A 27,753-nucleotide genomic window follows, 5' to 3' on the forward strand; every position below is an offset into this window, starting at 1 on the left:
CACGCGTATATCATCGTTTGACTCAATATCTAGGACGTGATCTAAATATAGATACTGGCTTACAAATATCACAATTAGATTTTACAACATATTATCCAATCTATTACTTTTCACTGGAACATCTTGATTTAGTTAGACAATCTGTCGTTGATATACACTTTCGAGCTAATGTAACAGCCCCTCATTGCTGCAGCTGGTCCACCAGTTGTTATAGAGATTACAGAGCAATCGCAGTTATCATCAGCGATAAAACAATGTTACTTGAAGGTGTTGGTTGGCGAATGAGAGTTATTGATGCACCAGTAGAAAACATGTAGACAATCAGACCAACCGCGTTAATTATAAAAATGTCATATAGTCACGTTAATGTCACTCTGACTCCCGGTCAGGTGAAAAAATTACAATAAAAAAACGCGAGCGCATGCGGGACAAAAATAACATTGAAGCGAGAACAAATTGCTAGTGGTGGTCCAAACAAATTATCGTTCACTAAAACTCGACTAAAACATTTGAATAAGGCGCAAAATGCAAAAACGGGAGTTCAACTTGATTTCGCTCCAAGTGCCATAACAGACACGGTTAAAACCGGTGGCATATTTCCACTTCTCGCAGCAATACCATCATTAATTGCTGCTGCTGCACCAGCTGTCGCAAAAGCATCAGCGTTAGGCGCTGTTGGAACCGCTGCTGGGATGGCATTAAAGAAAGCAACTGGGAAGGGATATAAAAAAGGAGCGAGTCTAAGACTTCCAGGAAGTCTGCCCTCATGGTACCCAAAACGTTTTTAACAGAAGCAGCGCGTCTCGCACCGATGTCAAATTTTGATTTACTCGATGCTGCTAAGTAACTTAAAATAAAAAATTTCAGAGGTGTTTTTATGCGAGATCAATTACCGAGCCAACCGAATACCAAAGAAGCAGGAATTATTATTCTTGATAACAGCGATGGTCCAGGAACTCATTGGATTGCTTACGCGATTGGTCCACCTGGAATTGTTTATTTCGATTCGTATGGGTTAGCACCGCCAGTTGAATTTCTAAAATACATCAGCGAATTTTAAATTCCAGTTTGGTACTCAACGCTACCAACACAAACATTAACCGATCCACCAATATGTGGCCGTGAAGTAATTAATGTACTTGACGCGTTATCAAAATCAACCAAACCACCTCACAAAGTCGTGCACGAGTATACCGCAGCAAAATTTAACATTTTAAACAACCCTTAAAGATAATATGGTTGATATTTACGGAAGATCTCTCAGCGAAAGTAAAGGCAAAAAACAAGATATTGAGTTATCAAAATATGCGACCAAAGATGAAATCGATAATCTTTTAACCCTGTCCGGGATAGACCCAGATGAGGTTGTTGTTTTTCAGGACCGATATGGCAAGCTAAAAACCAGCAATATCAAATGGAATGACATAGTTCGCGACGAGTACTCGGTGCGGTCACGGATAACATCCCTGTGTTTACTGACAGCGGAAAAATCAGAGATTCAAGTATATCATTTACAACCATCAGATATGAAATCACAAAAAGTGATGCTAATCGTTTAAAAAATACCGGTGACACAATGACAGGTGAACTCAACATGAGCGGAAATAAAATAATGGTGTTAAGAGATCCAACATCCGGCAAAGATTCCGCAACAAAAACATATGTTGAAGTTAACTACAGCACCGTTGATGGTAAATTATCCACGTTGCGGGCCGAGTATGATGTTCACGTAAGCACGTTTACAAATCTCCGTAGAAACTTTAGAAAAATTAATGAAACCGCAGAGGAATTCTTTGGTACCCCGCTCACCGTTGACACAAAACTCTCCGATATAAAAAAAACAAAACATCGGATACGATTAAAAAAACACTCGAAGATGTCGTAAGTGGAATTCCTGAGATTGTTAACAAAATTAGTCTGATTGAAATTCCACCCGGAGTAACTCCCGGGCATATTACCAACATAGTATACACGTTGTCATCCGGGTTCGCAACAGGGTCAAAACAAAATAATACTATCAAACATACCGCAACGGTTAATGGTGTGTATAGGCTGTCTGTGTTCAGTGCTGCAAAATTTGAGATATTTACAACGTATCCATGGCGTCATTCAACTGATAAATTTTCTGGAGTTGTGTCTGTCATATTAAATAGCGGAACCGAAGAAACATTTTTTTCTGGAAGCAGCTGATAAGAAATTAACCGCAATATCTTACTGTTGGTGTTTGGAGTTTGTAGCTGAAACACCTCAATTGGTTACTGCGTAAAATAATAATGGCCTTAACGGAGTTAAGGACGACGTCAAACACAGCGTCAACAAAACATTAAATGTTCAACAATATAAATACGATCAAATACGCGAATGGCAATCAGAGTTAAAAACCATCATTGACCAGTATACGTTAAAAGTAAAAAAAATACAAGCGGCGTGTAGTTGCTTTGGATGCTATAGTTTATTCAGTATCTGCCTTAGTTGCGTCCACCGGGGTAGTATTATCAGCGCTAACGCCAGTAACAACTGCAGTAGCAGTAGCAATATGCGTTTCATCGTCAGCTACTATCGCTGGTGTTTTTAATATTATAGCGAAAAAGATATCAACGTGTACGAGCACAAAACTCAACGACGCAGTTGTAAAATTAAAAAAGGCCACAGCCGCGTACGCGAAATTATCGTCGCTAATATCATCAAGCCTCAATGAAGATAAAATATCAGATTCTGAATTCGCGTTAATGGTTCAGATATACAATGAAGTAAACGATATTTTTCAGTGAGGAACAAATAAACCCGCCAAAGACAAGGAATTAAGTAATTAATTCATTAATAAATGACAGAACTACTTCTGCAAGCCGCCCCGCCAACGATAACAGTAAGCTTTACCGGACCTGAGATCACAGTCACACAGTTATACCACGATGTTAACCCGAAATACAAACAACATTTACTTTACATAAAAAATGCAAGTTGGGTAGTTATTTTAGCTTCAGCGATAATAAGGACTATATGCAGTGGAAATTTGTTGTCGAACGAACTAAAGAAGGAACTGATTCTATATCTATTCAGTTATATCAAATTATTGAATACTTTAGAGAAATTAATCAAGAACATAAAACACATCTACAGCGACTACGACAGAGTTTCCACAATCACAACAAAATCATTAAGCTAATTGAAATATTAAATCAACTTGTATCTGACATGGAATCTCTTAACCAGCGAGCAATTCAAGCAATAATCGATTACACTGATGACATAAATCACTGTAAACAACGATTTTTAATTGCATATTCGATAACAGAAGCTGATCTCGTAAATTTTAAACTTCCTGGATATAACGCCGCCGAGTTAAGAAAATCAGTCAACGATGAAATACTCGCACGGTACAAAACACTATCGCGTCCAATTATTTTTCGATACAACGATAACTTAAGTGTATCTGTGGAAATCGTTATATCAAGCAACCATTTGAAATAAAATGAAAATAATAATGACAGAACTACTTCAGCAGATAGCCGCAAATACAACTCCGACAAGAACAACAATGATAACAGTAAGCTCAACCAAGCCTGAATTCAGTATTAATTTTCCAACTGCGATTCGGGTAAGCGAGATCGCGTTAGCACAGTTGCGAGTATATACAGCTGGTCAAATATCAGATCAAAATCATTTGGTGGATTACCAGCAAATAATTCGTTTGTGTTTGCAAATAAAAATAAACCTGATGGTACACCCGACTGGAACGTTGTTGGAATATCAGATCGAAGAAATCAATGAGGAATTAGCGCGTAGAATAAAAGAATATCACAGGAAAGGAATCCAAGATAGCAATAACCGTTCAGAAACCAACGCTGTCATCTGCAATGGAGATAAAGTCTCCCGACTACGCCGTGGATATATATCAGTCATCGATCAGAACAGTATTAGGATGGCCTGAAATTCCACCTGAAGTAACACCACCACCACCTGAACCAAAAAATCTGATTATACCACGGACAAACAATTATACCACGATGTTACCCCATCATACAAAAATCATTTACTTGATATAAAAAATTCAACATATTCAGTGTTGACCGGTTAACTTACCTTTATTAACAAAGACGATGTAACTTGGCATATTGTTCAGGAACATCTCGGTTATGGAGTATTTAAATATGCAAATATTCGCCTAGATGAAATTATTGCATACTTTAAAATTATTAACCAGGAACACAAACGACAACAAGAGCGACTACGGCAAAGCTCCCAAGAATATCTTTTTGATATAACAAGTTCACGCAGCGAAATCATTAAACAAATTAAAATATTAAATCAGCTTGTATCTGATATGAAAGATATTAACTATCGAATAATTCAGGTAGCAGTTAATACTAATGGGATAGACCGCAAACAACGATTTTTAACTGCATATTCGGTAACAGAACCTGAACTGCCAAATTTTAAATTTCCCGGGTATAACGCAGACGAACTGCAAAAATACACTGACAAAATCATCGATGAGTTCTATTCTGAAATACTCGCTGCATGGAGAAAAACACTACCACCGGCAACTGTTCTCCGATACAACAATAATCAACACGGAGAGGGCCGACATGTATCTCCGGAAATCGTAAATATAACCCATGTGGTCGCGGTCAATCTTGTGTGTGATGTAATTGATGGAAGTTACAGCACGGACACAACACTATCAAGTCAAGCGCAGCAAGGCTTTATTCTTTATTCATTCACACCGAAAGAACCACCCGGACATCTGATTGTACAAGAACCGATCAATCCGGTCTATCTACGATGTCAGAACCCTGTGTTATCAAGAATACATTTCAAACTAACTGACCAGTCCGGCCACTTGCTGGATTTAAGGATTGAGACGATAAGTATAAATTTATATGTAAAATCATAAGATTTCCATTCGTGAAAAACATATGATTCCAAGGAAATAGTACAAAAAATAATTCTCCGTTTTTGATAAAATCAGCGAGGTGGATTGACAAATACTCTTCAGATTTCAGTAAAATTTTATAAGAAATTTAGTTTTTACTGAAATTTGCTAGATTTACACGATTTTGACTACCTATTAACCTATCAGAATTGAGAAATCAATCGATTTACACTATTTTGACTACCTTATTACCATTCAGAATTAACAAATTCGACAGATTTTTCAGTAAAAAAGAAATTTATTATAATATTTTACTGAAACCTGTCAGTGGCTAAGGACAAGGGAAAAAATAATCCTCCTGACAGAGTCAGGGACATACTTTCATTTTATTTCCACGAATAAGTCTATCTTTCATTTCATTTCCGGATATAATCTTTCTTAGTTGCCTCCTTCTAGAATTAATTCTCTTTTTTGCCTCATATTCACTAGATAATTCTGATCTAATGTTTTCAATGGCCCGAGAGAGATTGACAAATTCCTTTACCCCTTCTTCTTCTACTGTAGCCAGCGACTGACACATCGCCATCTGAATCTTCTTTATAAATCTGTACTGAGATGGTAGCGTGTATGCTCCTTCCTCCTTTCGCCCTTGCAATGTTTCAAATTCAGAAATAATTTTTTTCAGGATTTAGTTCATTAGATAAATTTATGCCGTCGCGCTCTAATATTTTAATAGCAGAAATTAGATCGTTGATATTTTCGTAATTCATTATTTAGTATATTATATATACCGAATATTATATATTTAAAAGAATTTTTTTTTACACCATTATGTGAACCTCTAGGTTGTCATATAACATCCTAGCAAGTCCAGAATGGTGTTTTTTTTACACTAAAGACGATACAACTCCATATGAACTCCTAGACTGCCTTATGACATTCTAGCAGGCTCAGAAGCACGAAAACACAACCCCCATATGAACCCCTAACCTGTCAAACAACATTCTAGAAGGTTCAGGAGGGCGTGTTTGCTAGCGAAACATTACCTATGTGAACTCCTAGCTTACCAAATGATATACTAGCGGGTTCACAGGAATACATCTAAGGACAACACAACATGTAGTATATATTACGACGGCACAATACCCATATGAGCTCCTAGATTGCCTTATGACATTCTGGAGGGCTCAACGAATACATATAATCTTAATTTTAACTTATCCTAAGGACAGCACAACATGTACTTTTTAACTATAACTTAATTGTAAGGACAGCACAACATGTAGATATATAACGACGGCACAGTCCGATATGAGTCCCTAGATTGCATTATGATATTCTAGTAGGTTGGACGGGTAACATGTAATCTTAATTCTAACTTATCCTAAGGACAGCACAACATGTACTTTTTAACTATAACTTAATTCTAAGGACAACACAGACAGATACGGGGTTATTTTCTACGCGCAACAGATTTGCAACCACTCCCCCAAATCAACCCCGGGAGGTGCAAAATAGCACCTCCATGTGGTGACATGGCGGAAAGGTGTGTTTGTTGTTGAGTTTCGAAAACCCCAATAAGAAAATGGGGTCGTGTAGTATATAAGCTGACTGATACTTGGAAATTCAAGGATAGCTCACGCAATTGGCGTGGCTCTTTTGCTGTTTTGTATTTTGTTTCTTAAATGTAATCGCAGGAAAAATATAGATAGCCCAGAAAACTAGACGGATTGAGCAAAACAAGTATATTGTCTGTGAAAAAAATATTATTTATCTTAAATAAACGATTACACCTACCCGAGTTGACACCCCTTGATTTTATCAACGGGAAGTAATCATATACTTTCGTGTTAACTAGTAAGGGTATTCTGAAATCAAGGACAGAGAATTATTGACCCCACAATAGAGAAACTATGAGACGGATACGCCACGAAATCATATGTTTCAGACAGTTACTTTTGGATTGCAAGAGAATAATACAACTTGAATTTAGTTCTGCTTAACGGTCAGATTTATTTATTTTCTGGATAATAGGAAATGGTGTGTATTTGTGCAATCTTCTGAAAGTTAGCGGAGAGCTCTTTCATCGACTTTTACACAATCGCGGCAGAGTTATCTCCGTTATCTATATCTAACACTATTGGGACACAGGAGAACAAAATTTATTTGTATCTTTTTGAGTACGCCGATTTGTATATTATATTTGCGACTTTTAATACTGAAGGTATGCAGATGTCAAAATACTTACCAGCCGCGTTCATTGATTGAAATATTATTTCTTCGCCACTCTCTAAATTTATGGATACAACTGCTTTCCTAGTAATTGTTTTACATCATCCAGTATTTCCGAATACAAAATTTTCGCGTTGTATAATAGCTTGAAGATTCTGTAAATTATTATTAAGTTTATTTCCATCAATATGATCGATCACAAGACCGTCTTTGATCTCCCTTAAAAAAACTTCGAATACAAATCTATGATTGTAATATATCTTTTTCCCAACATTAAATCTAAGATAACCAGTATTATTAACTATACCAACTGGTTGTTTACGCTGGCAGTGTCTGACTGTACCATCACGAGATACTTCATAATTCTTGATGATGGGATGTGGGACAAATTCTTTCTGCTTCATATGTAATATTATTTGTCTAAATTATAATTTATCTTCAAATCTTGTTATATAGTCTTTAGGGATTCTTATCATATTAACGTTTTAATTCTCTATATCGTTTATCGCCACACTGCACACATAGCTGTGTTTTATCTCTAACTCCAGCACCACACCGTAAGCAGGGTTTTGGACCTAGACTGCCTCTCTTTACACTTTGCGAATGTTGTCCGCAGAATTCATTTACGCAAAACGCGTATTTGTACGTCTTACGACGTATAGTATCATGTGGTAAAAATAAAATATCAGCCTGATGAACTTCATTAGGAACGCTGACATCAAAATGTGCAACGTGAATTCGTTAAGGTGGTGGTAGATACATTTGCCATATTGCCTGTCGTGCTAACCAAGTTTCAGCAGTAACACGTTTGACTTTTGCTGCTTCGGCGAGTTTACTAATCGCTGCTCTACCTTTCCAGTATCCTTTTGGAGAATAATAAATCGATTCCATTATAATAATAATGGTTCATTAATACCAGCGCCTAGCACTAGTTTACCTTTCAACGCGGATCTCACCAACCAATTAGCTAATGATTCCTTGAAAGATTTATTCGTAATGGAATTTAGCGCATGAATTAATTTTACATCTGCTATATGTCTATGCTGGAGATCTTTACTTTTATAAGCTACATTATTAGCATGACACTCTTTATCAATATCATTTATCGGATATTCACCATGTCTTGGTTGATCTTGATTATCAAGTCTGATACCAAGTCTGGTTCCAGGACCGCAATAATTATATCCTGGGAGATGTTTTTTTCCTGGGTATTTAACCCACGGAGTCCCTGGTAACTTTGTTAATTTTGCGGCAATATCAACTCCTCGTTTTTTTTTAATAATAATATTTGGCTTTGGCTTTGACTTTGGCTTTGGTTTGTCACCTGACTGCCCGGGAATAAATTAAAATTTTTTTGTACCGCATCGTTCACAGTTACCTGTAACTGCTGATTTGTTATTTTTTTTGTAATAGTTGTTAGATCACTTGTTGGGGTATGCGCCCTGCATTTCACACAATATAAATCCATATTTATTTATCTTGTATATACCATGAATGTAATTGATTTTTCTGCAACACGAAAACAAGAACCGGTCAAGCATCATGCAGCGATACCAAATTCTGTTCGTATGATCATAATTGTACCATCTGGAAGTGGCAAGACGCAACTGTTACTTAATTTGATAATGAGATGGCTCAGGTGGGGTAAGTTGTATTTGATTGCTCCGTCTGTAGATGACCAGCGGTGCTATGATGTACTTAAGGATTTTAATGAAAATGCAAAATAGTTAAATGAAAACGGAGGCGATGTTATTTAATTTATCACTGATATCGATGATGCACCATCTGTAGACGATCTTGATGGGTTTATTAACAATTTAGTCGTGTACGATGATCTAATGCTGGACAGACAGTCCAATCCAACTAGAATATTTTCTCTAGGTAGACACAAAAACACTGATGTGATTGATGTAACCCAGCGATATAAACAAATTCCTAAAGTGATCAGGGATAATTGTAATATTCTTGCTATGTTTAACGGAGATGATACTCACTCGTTAAGAAATATTCATCAGACCTGGTGTAGCGGTGATATGGACATAATTAAGTTTAGAAATTTATTTAGTCAAGCTCAGTTATCCCCACATGGATTTATAACAATAAACTTATATGATCCTCGAACACGAAACCGAGTCGGTCTTGATACAATTTTTGGATAATAGCAGCAGAGAGGGTGCTGCCTCCAAACTTGGCACCGACGTGATCGAGTATTTTCCTGAGATTTTTCGCGATCAGAAAAACGCATCAGCGATAGGTTTGGTAAGTCAATTAGAGTTTATTAAATACATTGATAGGGTTGTCTTATACTGGATACTGAGACAATCGCGATTTTTTGTTGTTGCGATTTTTCAGGAAGGCTTACTTTGCGAAACGGAGAGTGAACCAGTTAGAGGTTGTTCACCCTCTATGTTGCTGAGAGAGAGAGAGATGACATTCGTTCAGCGTACCATATATACCTATCGAAAAATCTCCTGAGCTTTTTAGTTACAATATTAGTTACAATGTAGTCTCTCTTGCTGAATGATCCATCTTGTTTAAGAATGTGCTTTTTAGTACTCTTGAATAATGTGCTTTTTGGTACTCTGCAGTTGTTTGAATGGAAGATTTTCTAAAACACTGAACAGTTTCTCAGGTTGGTAGAGCATTGGACTTGTAATCCAAGTCGTGAATTCATTGCACGCCCAGGTCACGCCAGGTCGACTACCTCGTTGTGTGCATCGGAAAAGCACTTAGTTCCTAATTCTAGAACATTATATAGTTGATAATGCGTTGGAAGTGCCTTAAAAAATGTCCACAAAAGAAACCTTTTCTCTCCATTTGGTAAAGTCAACTGTCAATCAGTATCACTTTCATCTGTAGGTAATACAAAGAGAAATAACTATATAGTATCTTGGGTCAAATTGTCTCTGTTCAGACTCGTAGTTCAGATTAGATCTGAATTTCTCAATTGTTTTGTGTATGTGTGTTTGTGTGTCTATGTTTTTCTAGAAGTATCCAGCATATATAAACTGTATAAACAGCATATATAAATTGTATAAACAGCATATATAAACTGTATAAACAGCATATATAAACTGTATAAACAGCATACATAAACTGTATAAACAGCATATATAAACTGTATAAAGCGAACAGTTTACCAAAATCCACTTAAAATCTACATATTTGTTTAAGCCCGAATTTAATGCCTTCTTCAATACTTTTTTCCCCTAGTAAACCGAAACCTCTCAACTCAGAATATCGAAACAAATTTCGATTCCAAATTTCAATTTTACGCTGAAAACCCCCAGAAAACCGAAACGTACTTCAATCCTGGCAAATTACGAACCCAAATACTGTAGTGGTCTGATCTATGAGATGAAGACCCTGAAAATGTCCCAAGGGCGCCCAGTTATTTAGCACAAGCCCGACGCAGATCAAGGCTCATAATAGGTTAATCTGAAATTTTTTCACCATGCAAAAGAGACAGTTTTTAAGGCGAATAGGTTGGCCATTTAACAAAAAGATTATGTCATTTGTGTAAATGACCTAATGACATTTTTGCCGAGTTTTGTTTGTTTTGTTTTTGTTTGATTTGGGGTGTTTGTTATGTTTTTGTTTAAATTAAATATCACATTTTGTTAACCAATTTCGAGGCGTTTCCGAAAGAGACAGACAAGGCAGTATTTTAAAAATCAGATTCACTCAAATGACCTACCATGAACTTTTAGATTTTATACAGAGATTAAAAATCTTCGCGATTGCTAAGGATGAGCGTTGTTGCCACACCATAAGAAATGGAGTTGTTAACACAAGCCATATAGTTAAAGACAGATATAAGAAAAGAAACAAAGTAAACAATGTTCTATACCTTTCTAAAGCGAATCCCTTGAACTGTATGTTGTCAATCCTACTTTTAACAGACTTGTATTAAAGTTAAAAAGTATCACATTCTTCCGATGTTTCTTGCGAAGAACATTGTATTTTTGTGTGGAATCTCTCTCTCTCTCTCTCTCGTCACAAATGCACGTACATGTGCAACATCCTCAGTAAATCGAAAACTTATATTAACCGAAACAAATTGTGGAGGGTGTCCAAAGGGGTTTCGGTTTTTTAGTGATTTCACATTGTATGTATATTTAAATATGTATGTTTAAGTACTGATTATCCGATTTTCATGAGATTGAACGATCCCGTGTGTGTGTGTGTGTGTGTGTGGGTGTGTGTTTGTGTGTGTGTGTCGGTGATATGGATTTTTAACGTAGCTTTAAAAAAAATCAGTGATATCGCTACAATATCTGCAGTGTGGCAGATTATATCGCCCCTAATGTCTAGCAGACATGTAGCATGATGTCTCACCCATCACATTATCGTGACTCCAGGTCGACTAGTCCTAAAACTAACATCTTTATATTGAGCGCCTTATGATGCAGCTGCTAGTACCAAGGTTCGAATCCGCGACCTCCCGCATCTGAGGCGGACGCTCTAACCACTTTGACCACGGTAGAGATTGTTATGAAATAAGAATAAATGAAATAAGAATAAATAAATAAATAACAAAAAGATAAATAAATATATAAAAACAGATAAAAAAATTAAATAAAGTTAAATAAATATAATTAATAAATAAATCATAAATAATTATTTTAGATAATAATTAATAGTTAATGCATATTAAATAATAAATAAATAAATATGTTCTCATCAAGGTTTCTATTTTATTTTTTTGTTTGTTTAACGTTTTCACGTGTAAAACATAAGAAATTATACAGTCTCATGGAAGGTAAGTTGTTTATTTATATTAATATTTTGTACTACGCATCAAACGTACAATATGATTCCACTGGGGCTCGAAACCAGGACCTTCTGCGTGTAAAGCAGATGTGATAACCACTACACTATGGAACCACTACACTACAGATCCATTTGTATGATTTTATCTTGGCAAAGTAGATATGAATAGAATCTATGTTGGGATTTGGACCGAGACAATAAAATCCCAGTCAAAGGGTTATATTATTTGTCTATGCCTCGGTGGGAGACAAATAATATAACCCTATGACTGGGATTTCGTCGTCTCGGCACGAACACCAACATAGATTATATTTCTCACCCACTTTTTTCCAATAAAACACAAATAACCCTGCACCGTTGCAATTTAATACATTCAAAACAGTGTATTCATTAGGTACTATTACTGCTTCTCACTCTATATAAATGTTATCTGGTTTTGAATCTTTTATGAAAATCTGAATAATTATCTAACTGGAATCTAGCTATATATGCCGCCCTTAGAAAAGGAAAGAAAAAAACCAAAACGTTACAATTACTGTGTTGGAAGTATTGAGCAATGAGCGTCTAGAGCCATATGCTTTAGTTTATACTGCGTATTACGATGAATATGTCGATGAGGACAATGGGATGAGAAAATAGAAACATAAACTTATTTAACATTATTACTTTATTATCACATTTAACCGATGGATATCATATGAAATTGACAATAAATAATTAATACTTTTTATATGGCAACTTTCAACTTTCACCAGTTCAAATTTGTAAAACGTCGTATTGTAGGCAACAGTACGATACTAAGCAGTACAGTACGTTTACTGGGTACAGTTCTAACGAAGCGTGTTGTGACATCAGGACATTTATAATTCATGGCTTTCTTGGAAACATATTTTCTGTCATGGAAATATTGCAATTGTTGTTATCACTAGTGCAAAGATAGCTACATGGAAATCTTGTGGAATAGCACGTGGACTGGTGCATGAACTACTCTGGTTGGTAAGTGCAGTAGTGTTTATTTGCAATCGCATATCATATTTGATTCGATTGGGGATGATTGTGTGTGTTTGACAAAGTTAGAAGAAACAAGATTGACATAGCACATTTCTGGTGTTTGCCGGCTTTGCAGTAGCGCTTGAGAGAGTTTGGTTTTGTGTGGTTAGTGCTGTGTATTGCCTATGTGGCTGGAGCTCTATCAAATAGCTCGACTTAGTGTGTGCGCGCGTGTCTGTGTGTGTTTGTGTAAATATTTCGTATTATCAGAATTGGAGAGACCGTAAGTTGTTTTATGAATGAATTTTTTTTGTCAAATATTTGTTGTAGTTGTTGTTGGATTTTATAACAACTCAGTCAGGCTCAGCTGAAGACATCAAAAATTTCTTTTTAAAAGTTGTTCCTAGGACGTGGACACAATGACTGAGATAACAGGTCTGAGATAACTTGACTGAGATAGGAAAAATAAGGTTAGAAAAACAGGCAGATTTCTCTGCTGCATGGGTGAAAAATATTGGCATATTAGAATCACAATGCCTGAAAATAACGTTCTTGGGTCATCTCGCAATATCTCGACGCAAGTGTCACGTACGTACGCCCTAATTTGCAAGAAAAAGTACCCCGTTAAAAAAAATAGAATAATGTTAGTTTAAATTAAAACAAGAACACAATATAATAATTATATTTGAAATTAAAATAACAAAATTATACAATGATGCTTTTTAAAAATAGAATACAATTACTCTAGAGTCCCTCTCTCTCTCTCTCTCTCTCTCTCTCGTCACACATGCACGTACATGTGCAATATCCTCAGTAAACCGAAGACTTCTATTAACCGACACATGGGGGGGGTCCCAAGGGGTTTCGGTTTTGAACGATTTCACTGTGTATGTATATTTATATCTATATGTCTTTGTATTGACTGTTCGATTTTGATAAGATTGAGCGATTTCTGATCCCCAATGGGATTGTTATGAAATGAGAATAAATGAAATAAGGATAAGCGGTGGAAAAAGTAAGCGAATAATAATAATAATAATAATAATAATAATGAACGCATAAATAACAAATGATAAATATTAATGTTTTTTTTTATATATAAATAAGAGTATTTAAAAGAAAAATACCTGCCACCGAGCCATGATACATATCCATACATCATGCGGTACAAAAAGATGTTAATAATAATAATAATAATAATAATAATGATAATGATAAAATAAATTACAAAATGATAAATAATTAAATAAATTTAAACAAATGATAATAAATATATAAATGATGAATAAAATTTTTAAAGTAAATAATTTACAGTAATTGCTACATAATAATACATAATATATAAATAAATAATTTTAGATGATGATGAATATTTAAGGCATACTAAATGGATAAAATTTGTTTGTCTTTAACGTCTTTACTGATAGAACATAATAAATTATTCTGTCTTGTGGAAAGTAAGTTGTTTAGTGTTATTATTAATAGTTTGAGTCATGCATCATAATTGTAATATGGTTCCACTGGGGCTCGAAACCACGACCTTCTACATCGTAGCATCTCTGATCATCAACTGACGGAGCTACTAAATACAACTTATCCCACTTGAGCCATCTCATTATTAAATTAAGCAGCAATTGTGTCTTACCAGACCCAGATGGACCTATGATAATTGCTCTGATATAATTCGCTAGCACTGGATGATGTTTGACTGGTTCATGCTTTCGTATCTCTGAGAAATTAATGATATCCATGTTATACAAATATAATAAATAATATGGATCTATTGTGTGTAAAATGTAGAGAATCCACCCCTACATATGGAGTAACAACAATCATGACAAAACATAAAAAGCGTGCACTTACAGGCAAATGTGTGAAATGTGGTTATATTTTTGTTGTTGTTTCCCTGACAAAAAATAGGTGGTGATATAGCTACTTCATTAGGAAAATTACCAGGAACTCCATGGGCTAAATACCAAGGAGAAAAACATCTGCCAGGATATAGTTAGTGTGGTCCTGGAACCAGACCTGATATCCGACTCGATAAACAAGATCAACGAAGACCTGGTGAATATCTGATAAATTAAATTGATAAAGCGTGTAATATTCATGATGTAGCCTATAAAAGTACAGATTTAAAACAAAGACAGATTGCAGATATGAAATTAATTCATGCATTAAATTCTATAAAAAAAATAATCTTTCAGAGAATCATTAGCTAAGTGGTTAGTAAGATCCGCGATGAAAGGTAAGCTAGCATTGGGCTGGTAATTAATCAACCGATTATTATTATTATTATAATGGAATCGATTTATTATAGCCAAATACAATATTGTAAAGGTAGAGCTGCAATTAGTAAACTCGCTGATGCAGCAAATGTTACAAGTGTTGTTGCTGCAGATTGGTTAGAACGACAGGCAATATGGCAAATTATCTACCGACGCCTAAACAAATCGAGTACGCACATTTTGATGTCAGCGTTCCAAATGAAGTTCATCAGGCGGAGATATTAATTTTACCATACGATAATATTAAAATTGGAAGACGTCAATACGCATACAAATGCGCGTTAACTATCGTTGACGTTGCAAGTAGATATAAAGAAGTAGATCCGTTAGTAACTAAAACAGCTATTGAAGTTGCTTCTGCGTTTGAACGAATTTATCGGAGAGGATCTGGACCACAAGTTGGTATACGATGGCCACATCTACTACAGGTTGTTCCTGGCAAGGAAGTTCTTGGTGCAGTATCGTCGTTGATGAAAAAACATAATGTCGAAATTAGACGAAGACATACCGCAATTCATCGTGATCAGGCAATTGTTGAGCGATTTAATCGAACACTTGCTGAGAGGTTATTTGGATATCAATATTCAAAGGAAATAATTAAGAAAGAGATGAGATCTAGTGAATGGGTTACAAGAATATCAAGTGTGATAGCTGCATTATACAATGAAATTACTCGTGCCACTGCTATGAAACCCGTAAATGCAATCACACAAACATATACCCATACAACGACATTACTTTTCAAAACAACCAGTATTAGGTAATGTGACTGTAAGATACTTATATGAACCCGGTGGGTGAACTGAAGGTGGTAAAAAAAGAGCGAATGATCCTATTTGGAGTGTAACTACACATAACATTTCCAGCGTAGTAAGATCCACGTGTAGACCTGCAATATACAGATTAGATTCAACTGCACCTCAACGATGATTTCTACGGGAACAATTGCAAGTAATTCCTGAAGATACACAATTACCACCGTCTTCACTTAACTAGCACCCCGACGTCGATTATATTCAAGACAGGTAAGCAGCACATTTTCACGTGTGTGACCAAGATCACTATCTCTTCTATCTACGGTAAGTTGTGTTGGATTATTATTTGAATACTGCCGCAACATTACTATCTTACAGCTCGCAGAATTATTATTATGTGGTTATTTTAATCTAATGATAAATTCAGCGTCAAGATCAAAGTCGCACTTATTTTATTTATCACATTATTTATAACTAATTTTTTCTTACTATATCATCACTAACAACTTCGTTATTGGTGGCATCAGTTTCTGTAAAATCTACAACAACCCTCCGCAACTGAGATATTCTTCTGACTCGAGACACTGCGAGATAAACTAAGTTTGACTATTCGGTACGATCGTCAACGATCCAAATAACTGTATCAGAGATGGTTAATCTTTATGATGAATGGATCGTCATTGCGTATCCTAACGTCCACGGATATTTGTCCATTTTCAGTGCATGCTCAATAGCACTGACATCAACTAAAACAATATCATTTAATACAATATTTGGTTTCGTCCTTGACTCTGTCAAGGGTCCTGGTATATCAGCGTCAATATTCTGTTGTCGATTATCTGCTGGTCGATAACACAAGCGTACAGGCAATTCTGAAAATTTCTCTCGTTGTAACTGAAATAATTTCTGCTGAACTATCTTTTTACTTGCAACTATTAAGTCACTTGGTCTCCACCTATCCCAAAAATCATTTATACGAGTTTCTGAAATTATCTCAAGCATTATTTCAAACTGAATTTTATTCGGTTGTAGTCTGATTAATTTCTTAAAATCTCTTTATTCTGGATGAAGCGTTCTATGATCATCAGTTATCTCCTCACACTAATCTACAAACGTATTTTACCCATTCGTGCGGAGACAATCCAACAAAAGGTGGTGGATGACCATGATCTCCACACATAACCACAGCTGTATTCTTCAACAATAACCAATCGAGAAATATTTTTAATATATCTTTAGATACTGTGCATACTTCATCCCAAATGATGATCCTTGGAATATATTTCTCGCCCATTCGATCAGGAGTCCATGCGTCCCCTTTCCATCGGAAGAAAATATGATAAGTACATGATTTTACTTATCGTTCGCTCACATCTCTTGCTAGTCTGTGTGTAGGTGTTAAAACAACCATATCAACTGAACTCTGCCGAATTAATTCAATAACACGAGTTGTTTTACCAGAACTACCTGGTCCATTTAGATAAACAGTCTTATGTCTAGTCTTGGGATCATAAACAGATGGTGCTGATGATAATTTTGATGTTTGATTATTTAAAAAAAATATCTTTGATTTCAACGTCGGCGGATTCAGAATAATTATGTAACATTTCTAGGTTTATTCTCCATTCGCTTCATGATACATATTAAGTAGTACTTATATAAAATTGAGTCAGCAATTCTGAATATTTTCTTTTCATATAGAATGAATCCGTAGCAACTCTGACCGCGGTGTCATGAAATATGTTCATAATCGGTAACAAATTTATCGAAATATACGCGAGCATTAGGATCTTAAATGAATAAACTGCGGTGACTCGTCATCATAGTCACCAACAAGTGTACCTAATCGTCTTCCGTTAGAAAAGTAAGCGTTTTTTCGACTTACAAATATATTTCTCTTCGTTGCATCAGCAATTATAAAATCGAGTTCAACGTCGTCTTTAATTAATCTTGTATAATATCGTTTATCATCATATTGCCCTCCGTGGGTAAATTTACCGATTACTCTTCTACCAAGATCTTTTGCGGTTTTATTTTCTTCATCAGTTTTATCAGAATAATACATTTGTTGTGGTAACAAAACTTCGGTTTGCTTCCGATATTATATAATTGCTCCACTTACAACCAACGATAATAATATTTTTGAATCAAGCATATATCGTAATAAAACTATTACAGCCCACTTCCTTTCTGAAAAGTGTCTATCAAACCAGACATAACAGATTTGATGAAGACATTTAGCAAATTCGACTGACTCTATACAAGCGAATCCAGTCAGGTTAAATCCGGTAATGGTCCATTTATCGCAACTCTGGTCATCTCATGTGTTGGATGTCCAAAACGCTTAAAATATCCATGACATTCACCCATTCCAAGAAAACTTCCTGGATAACACGCTGGCATATCAACCGAGATAACGTCGTTATGATTGTAAAAGAATTCCACAATCCGCCGTGTCCATATTCACAGCAGCTTAGCTGCACGTCTTCAAGAAAATCAAATCAAGTTGGCTTCCACGAATTTTTTTCTCTTGCAATGTGACCAGCAACTGACGGAACGGTGAAACAATTATTTAGTAATTGTTATATATTGCCAGTCTGTGATGAAAATTTCTGGGCAAGATTTTTCATTTCTTCTTGGAGAGATTCTGAACGATAACTGTCTCCTCTAGGTCGTACAAATTGATCATAGGTTTCATTATCGGAACTTGAAAACAACCACACGGATACATGATCGCTTTTACTTATTTCGTTAACAAAATCAAATATATCACCGTCATAAAATCTTACCGTTCGATTTCGTGGAAATATTGTTACTGCATTAGTCTACGCGTGCGCGTTATGATCAACGATATTTATCTGAAGACCCCAATTTTTGATAATGTTTCGAATCGTGTAAAATCTCTCCTATTATCGTTTTAGTATTATTGGGAATTTTAGCGTTTTTTCTAACTTAGCGACATCATTTATTGTAGCTCCCTTATCCTTGCCTGATTCAGCCAAACACCGATCAATTTAATTCGTAGATCAGTTAAAACATTTGCACGTATCGCATTTGTGAAATGTTCCGTTACTCGTTCGGCTACACAATTTATTTTCGAAAATTTCATCGGCGCTAAATCATAAACGCTTGGATTATCATTCAGCGGATATATCCCATAAATGACCGTGGTTACAGGATACGCTCGTGTTAAATACGGTTTGTCAATACCAGTCAATATTCCTGGTTTGGAATTTTTTTTACTCAATATAGCATTTTTCATTAGCAAGAACAGGGTCGCGTTTGCCACGGATAATCCAAGTATCATTGTCTATTTCGGCTAATACGATAAATTTTATTCTTTGAACAGCTCTTGCTTGGGTAAGTCAGGTGTTCTTCTGTCAAGATCAAATCTAGATTTAGAAGGTTTGATTTTAGATAATATCTCAAACTCCTCCATATTATAATTAAGGCAAATATACATATTTAAATTGGAGTATTATATATATATATATATATATATATATATATATATATATATATATATATATATATATATATATATATATATATATATATATATATATATATATATATATATATATATATATATATATATATATGATTCAAACAGAATATATTCAAGTGGTTAATGATAGGTTCTACAACACCTTGTAACAAAGCCGGTATGAATGAATTCTGCGGACATCATTCACAAAGTGTACGGAGGAGGAGTTTAGGACCAAAACCGTGTTTACCATGTGGTGTTGGAGTTAGAGAAACATAGTTGTGTGTACAGTGTGGTGGTAAAAAATACAGAGAGATGAAGCGATATTGTGATTAAAAAAATAGCGACAATAATGACAACGTTATTAGAAACGCTGAAAAAGAAATATAGCAAGATTTTCATAATAATGATTAAGACAAATACTATTTTATATAAATGGAGCAAAAAGAATTTGTTAAACATCCTATCATCGAAAATTACGAAGCATTTCGTGATATTAACATTAGATATTGTCGACTAAAAAACAAGTCGGTGCTGTCAATAATACTGGTTATCTAAAATTTAGTGCTGGAAAGAAAATATATTACTGTCACCGATTTATATTCGAATGTTTCAACGGACCAATCGAAAAGGGTCTTGTGACTGTTCATATTGATGGAAAAAACTTAATAATGATTTGCATAATTTACTAACTATCACGCAGTCAGAATTCTTCACGTGGAAATACAGGGAGATGTAAAACAATTGCAAGGAGGGTGATTAGGTCTGTAAATACAGAGACTGGTGAAGAAATAATATTTCCATCGATAAATGCAGCTGGCTGACATTTTGATATTAACCCGCGCTCGGTACAAAATGTAGCAAATTCTATAACCAAATCGGCGTTTTCGCAGAAGTATAAATAAAAAATATAATTTCTTTATTGTTAAGGGAGATAACTCTGTCGGTGATACGTAACGCGGTTAGAGTTACCTCGCCGGTATTTTAAATATTAATATTTTTTTTGGTTTATTTTCTCTCCTTCGGAACAACAAGGAAATCGGCGTTACAAATAATGTATTTTCGAAGATATACAATGGTATCTTACTTCAGAGAATGACTCTATCGTAAGGCAGGGCAATTTTAATGTTTTATGACCTTGTCTATAACAAAGTCCTTGGCAGCGTCAAGGGGGAATAACTCTGTTAGATAAGGTAGAGCCTACAATTTTATAAAATAATTTTATTTATTGATGAACAATGTATTTTTGGTTGTTTTTTGTAAAAAAGTATTATCGTTATTTTTCTTAATGAGTCAGGTTCTTGCTTCACCTAGATTTTGTCAGCGATGAAAATTAAGTAAAAAGAAGTGTACAAACAGCTAATAAGCCACGCCTATTGCATGAGCTATTTTTGTATTTCCAAGTATTAGTTGGCTTATATAGCATGGGACCTGTTTAATCATTGGGTCCCACCCTAAATTGCTCGATTCAACAGACAAGCACACACTCCCGCCATGTCACCTCGTTATGGATTCTCTTTTGCACTCTCCCGTGGTTGATTATGGGGAGTTTGCAAAAATTGGTCGAACGTAGAGAAGGCCCTTGTTCCGTCCTTATAATTAAGTTAAGTATCGTCCTTAGAATTAAGATTTTATATATTTTAAATACGCTACTATATGTACCGTCCTTAGGATTAAGATTGTATATACTGTAAATATTTGAAGTTCTGAGCCTGCTAGAATGTCGTTGGGCTATCTAGGGATTCACATAAGAGTTATATTGTATAAATATTTCGTGACCTCTGAGCCTGCTAGAATGTCATTTGGCAATCTAGGGATTCACATGGGCGTTGTTCCGTCCTTAGATCGACTGTAAATATATCACTCTCTGAGCCTGCTAGAATGTCGCTGGGCAATCTAGTGGTTGTGTTGTGTGAATATTTTTTTAATTTTAAATATATAATTATTATATAATGAACTATGAAAATATCAATTATATTATTTCTGCAATTAAAAAATGAAAACTTGACGGCATATACATATTTGATGAACTAAATCCTAAATAAATATTTGTGATTTTGAATCATTACAAGAGCGTAAATTCCAAGATGGATATACACTACCAGCGGAGTACAAATTCATTAAGTAAATTCAACAAGCTATGTTCAAATTCTTGACTTTGGTCGAGGTAACAGAAGTGGATGAATTCGTATCACTTTCACGCGCGATCGAAAAAAATTAGATCGGAACTGTGTCACGAATACGAAACAAAAACAAATTATGAACACAAGTATGAGACAATTAAGACAAGATTATGTCAAATCGTGAAAATACGGTCGGTGAGTATAGTAATGAAAAGTACGATATTTTGTGTCGGGTGAAATGTCATCAGTTATTCTGAGGTTTCTACCGTGGGGCCATCAAATTAACGAAAAAGCAGTTAAAAATAATATACTTATTTGATTCGACCTTGTTAATACTTGTTATGTAAACAAAATTCTTGTTTTTGATGAGATGATATTTTTTGTTCAGAATTTGACAATATTTTTTAGCCCATCAAAGTCAATACAAGAATGCGCATAATTCTGAATCTGATCTCTATCATACGTAATCATAGTAATATGCTCTCGCTGCAGTTTATTTAATAGTTCCTGCGTCAACAAAAAATTTTCATTGCCGTATTCATCAATAATTATATTAACACTAAATTGTTCTGTATTGACTTGGGACGGTATCATTATTGTTCTGACGACATTTTCAAGTAGTACGTGTTTGTCGTTTATAAAAACTCTCACATGTTGGAACATTATTTAATACCTCTTGATTTAATTTGTAAAACACTTTTCACGATTAAAGATAGTTACGATCACGGTCATACTCATCGTACATATAAATTTATATTCAGAATTTCATACCTTAAATCAAGCAAGTGGCCGGTCCGGTCAGTTAGATTAAAATGTATCCTTGATAATAGCGGATTATAACATCTTAGATAGACATGATTTATCGGTTCTTGCATGATCAAATATCCGGGAGGTACTTGAGGCGTAGAAGTATAAAGATTATCTCCTTGCTGAGCTTGATTTGATTTTTAAGATCTGTTTGATAACTGCTATCAATTGCATAACATACAAGACTGACTACGATCTTTGAAGTCATGTTTACAATTTCCAGGCGAAATATGGCGGCCTTCGCCATATCTTTCATTGTTGTATCGGAGAAAACTTGCCGGTATATTTATTTTTTCCACTCTTCAAGTATTTTTGGTAAATATTCATCGATGATATCTTGACTGATTTCTTTAACGTGTTAGCGTTATATCCAAGAATATTGAATGTCGATAGATCTGCTTCTGTTATTTATTGACAAAAAATGCTGTTTTTCCCCTAATTTAGGTACCGCCTGTTTAATGCTATGATGAACGGTTTCTAGGTCAAATACAATCAGGTTTAATATTTCTATCTGCGTGATGATTTCGTTTGTAGATGTCACTTCCGCGATAGCACACGTGGAAAGATACTCGTCGAAACGCTGACACAAAGTGTTTCGTTGCTGCTTGTGTTCACGATTAATATCGTCAAAAGTAGTCGTGATATCTTTCCCAAGATATGGCCTTTTTGGTTTTCCGTACATCCACCATAATACATCTATGCCAGCTTGTAAATATTCATCGTTCTGTTTTGATTTGATATTTTTCCACAACGGATTGTTTTCATTTCCTGTAGTAATTCCCCAGTACGAGCGTTTATCCGAAGTAAAATCAGACCGTGTTGGCTAAGGTGTTGCAATATTCGCCGGTGGTTCTATTTCGGGCCATCCTAAAACGGTCCAATCGACGAAGAATAAATATCAACAACCTGATCTGGTGAATTTATTTCTATCGCGGCTGATAACCTCGGTTCGTGAACCGTTATAGCTATTTTTAATTCTCTTTTTTTTTTACAGATTTTATTCTGCGTTGAAATTCATCATTGATTTGTTCGATTTGATAACTGCCTGTCGGTATTCACACAATCTGCCAGTCGTGGTTCCATTGTCGAGATTTCTTTATGCAAATACAAGAGAATTGTTTGCTGGCAATCCGCCAAATGATTTTGATCTAATATTGGGCCAACTGTAATCTGCTCGTAATTGTGCAAGAGCTAGTCCTTTCACTGGAATTGCGGTTGGAAAAACAACGCTGAATTCAGGGTTGGTTGAGCTTACTGTTATCATCGTGGTTTTCAACGGTGATGTATTTGTGGCGATCTGCTGAGGTAATTCTGTCATTGGTTTTTAAATCCCCATGATTTAAATCATGGTGTTTAAAATCGGATTATCTAAATTCACTTTGTTGTAGATTTTAACCATCGCGTCAAATTCAGAATCTGATATCGCTCCGTCGTTAAGGCTTTATGATATCAACGAGGATTATTTAGAGTATGCTTGCGTCGCTATATGTAATTTTACTGCATAATTGATTAATTTTGCATTAGTGCATGTAGATATCATTTTTGCGATAATATTAAAAAGATCAGCAATCGTTGTTGATGCTGAAACACAAATTGTCACAACTGCGGCCGGTAGCACCGGCCCCAATGGTATCAACGCTGATAAGATTACACCGGTTCCGGCAATAACAGCAGACACTGAATAAACCACAACGTCGATAACAACTACACATCTACGATATTTTTTACTTTTACTGGATACTCGTCAACGATATCTTTTAGCTTTGTCTGTCATTCACGCACTTGATTGTACCTAAAATTCTGTACGTCTCCAACTAAGATGGTCGGGCTCATTATACTCTATTTAGTAATCAATTGAGGCGTTTCAGATACAAATTCCAGACACCACCAGTAGTACGCTGCGGTTAATTTTTATCAAATGATTCCAGTATAAACGTTTCTTTGTCATCGCAATTTAACACAGCAGATACGGTTTCAGAAAACTTATCTGTTGAATGACGCCAGGGATACGTAGTGTATATACTAAATTTTGCAGCCCTGAACAGTCTGTACACACCAGTGACTTCCACGGTATTAATTTGCTGTGACCATGTTGAGAATCCTGATGACACTTTGTATGCGTTGTTGGTAATCTGCGTGTGGAGAATTTTAATCAGATTAAATTTTTTTAACGATTTCGGAAATCCCACTTGTGACATCTTCTAGTTTTTTTTATAATCGTTTCAATATCTTAAATTGCTGTCTTAATACCATCGAGTTTTGCGTTAATATCAGAGCGTTTCACGTCAACAGTCAACGGGTGACAAAGAAATCATCAGTTTTTGAAAATTTATACGAGTATTTAAAAACATATTTACGTCATATTCAGCTCGTAACGTAAATAATTTAGGATATACGGTATTATATTTATTGTCTACCTATTTATTTTGCGGCATCTTCATCAGATGTTGTATCTCTTAAAACAACTATTTTATTTCTGTTCATGCTGAGTTCACCTGCCATTGTATCGCCGGTGGTCCGCAAACGATTAGCAACACTTTTAGCAATTTCATTTCTAATAGTGGCTACTGATATATTTGAGTCTCTGATTCTACCGCCGTCAGTAAATACTGGAATATTATCTGTAGTAGCATCTAGAACTCTACGAACTATGTCATTCCATTTGATATTGCTTGTTTTTAAAACACCGTATTTATCCTGAAAAATAACAACTTCATCTCGGTCAACTCCAGAGAGGTTCATTATATCAGCAAATTCATCTTAATTTGATAAATCTACGTCATCGAATTTTTTCTTGTCTTTGAACGAACAGGATCTTACGTAATTTTCTACCATTATTCTTTAAGATCTACATAAATCGCGCGGAGATGCCGCGTACTTGTATAATCATGCACGAGTTTGTGAGGTGGTAAAGTTGATTTTGATATAGCGTCGGAGTACAGCAATTGCTTCACGGCCGCATATTGGCGGATCGGTTATTATCTGTGTTGGTAATGTTGAATACCAGATAGGCGTTTTCAATTGATCTCACGTAATTCATAAATTCTTTTGGTGGATCCAACCCATACGAATCGAAATAAATAATTCCACGTGGATCAATCGCGTATGCCACCCAATGAGTGCCAACGCCGGTACTATTATCAAGATTAATAATGCTTATTTCAATATTGTTTGATTTGAGCATCAACTGATCGCGCATACAAATACCTATAATAATTTTTTATATTTAATTTCTTAGCAGCATCAACTAAATCAAAATTTGACATCGGTGAAACCGTCACCTGTGACACTAACGAATTGTTCCTGGAAGTCTCAGATCTTTTCAGTATCGATAATGAGTTCCTGGTAATCTTAGGCCCAATCCGTTCTCGGATCGCCCTCTTTTTTATTCCTTGTCCAGTTGCATTCTTTAATGCCATTTCAGCGGCAGTTGCAACAGCGCCTAACGCGGATGGCTTTTCAACGGCTGGAGCTTCAGCAGCCATCAACGCTGGTATCCGTGGTTACTGTTAACCATTACAACAATGATTGACCGGTTTGATCCATGAAAGACAACAATCGCTTATCTTCATTACCGGCATCCACAACGAAAGTTTTGTTAGTATTACTTTCCCGGCATTGCCCATAGGTCGCCAGATAGCGCCATCGTCGGTAGTCTTTCTTACATGAGCAACTGTATGCTAAGTTCCAAAGGTAACTTTTCTAACATTTCTACAAAATCCAAAGATGTGAGATAGTGGAATCGCGCATGAAAAACCTCAAAGATTTCGTCCCAAAATTGATCGACGCGTTGTAAATCCTAGGTTGAATTCTGGATTAGCACCATGAACCACCGGGTCTACGTCAGCGTCGGCGTTGGCGTCTGTGACTTTTTGGCCGTTTTATATTAAACTGTATATCACTAGGATGGTCAGAAGTGTCCTTCGCAAACATCATTGTGGGACCGGCTGATCTCATGTAGCCATCAGAGTATCTTGCTAAACCTATTATTGTTGTGGCAACGTCGACGTCTTTCTGAATTGTTTCAATATTTTTTTTCCATCGATCATATACGTAGCACTGTCAAAGAACGCCATGATGCCGTTATTGACAAAACCAATTCTAACTTCATCTGCATATGCAGTATCGTCTGTTTTTAATGTCTACTTGTATCATGGACTTGTGATTCGACTCGTTAACGCTGATTTGGTAGTTGTGCATCATAAGAATAAAATTGATAGTCGCGTACAGATTCATCCTCGAGAAATTGCGCATCCTTATGGAACGCTGGATCAGATATGCGCTTAAACATATTTATGATAATTAGCTTAGTCTAACACGAAATACCACTTCGGGAAACTCCTTTTCCTGCTATCAGACTTGAAGCTATATTTTTTCTGCTTCACCGAACAACTCTGCTAGTTTGTGACTTGTGGTTTGATTTATTATTTTACTGACATTTGCAGGCATAATTTCGGTGCTATATAATTTTACTGGTGGTTGCGGTCTGACAACTGTTTGTTTACGTATTAATCGTGCTAGTCTTTATTTGATTGTCGAAAACGCTTTACCGGCAACATCACCAACAGCACCAAAGCAGTTATCACGAACAGCCTAAGTAGCTTTCATTGATAATTGTTTTGCAACATGTGCTACTTTTGGAGATCACGTTCTGAATAATCCCTGAACAACATCACCAAGTCCATCTCCGTAAATCGCTTTGTAAGTTGGTAATCGTGAGTTTACTACTCTGACCTTTACAGGTCCACGTTGCGCATTATGTACGATAGTAGTAAGGTGGGCCACCCTAGGGACAATGGGAATTACCATTAAAAACACCCCTGGGCCACTCTAGGGACAATGGAAATTTAACATGGAGAAAAACGCTGGGCCACTCTAGGGACAATGGGAATTTAACATAGAGTTTGGGCTTGTCTAGGGACAAGGGAAATTGAACATGGGATTTTTTTAAAAAAAAAAAAATTAAAAAAAGGGGTTGACAATTGAAAGGCTATCTCTTTTCGAGAAATATGGCTGGCCCTGAAAAGGGCCTTTGGTTTTTCTTCTTCTTCTTCTTCTTCTTCTGCTTCTAATTTCTTCTTTTTCTCCACCAACTTCTTATTTTATCTCCTACACTCTTTCTCTTCTTTTCTTTCTTTTTTTCTCCTCCTCTTCTTTCTTCTTCTCTTCCTCCTCTTCTTTCTTCCTCTTCTCATTTTCTTCTTCTTTTTCAATTTTTTCGTTCCATTTGCGTATTCTTATCCTTTCCTCTTCATCCTCCTTCATCTCTTTCATGACACCACTTATCATGTCCTTTACCTTTCTTAAGTTATTAATTTCCATCTTTACACGATGGGGACTATAGGAATAGTGGTCTTCAACGAGTCTTATTAACATCTGCTCCATCATTCCTAAATTGTCCAAAACGTCTTGCAATGTTTGC

The 27,753-nt window shown here is 35.6% G+C and overlaps 1 non-coding gene across 1 annotated transcript; it reads right to left on the bottom strand.

The window, feature by feature from the left end:
• Positions 1 to 11,922: 11,922 nt before the first annotated feature.
• Trnav-uac (transfer RNA valine (anticodon UAC)) lies at positions 11,923 to 11,995 on the bottom strand. The gene has a single exon. It is a non-coding gene; the product is annotated as a tRNA-Val (tRNA).
• Between the last annotated feature and the right edge of the window lie 15,758 nt (positions 11,996 to 27,753).

This window comes from Sinohyriopsis cumingii, chromosome 12, assembly GCF_028554795.1.
Source record: "Sinohyriopsis cumingii isolate HCF-2022 chromosome 12, ASM2855479v2, whole genome shotgun sequence".
In the NCBI taxonomy this organism is placed as follows: Eukaryota; Metazoa; Mollusca; class Bivalvia; order Unionida; family Unionidae; genus Sinohyriopsis; species Sinohyriopsis cumingii.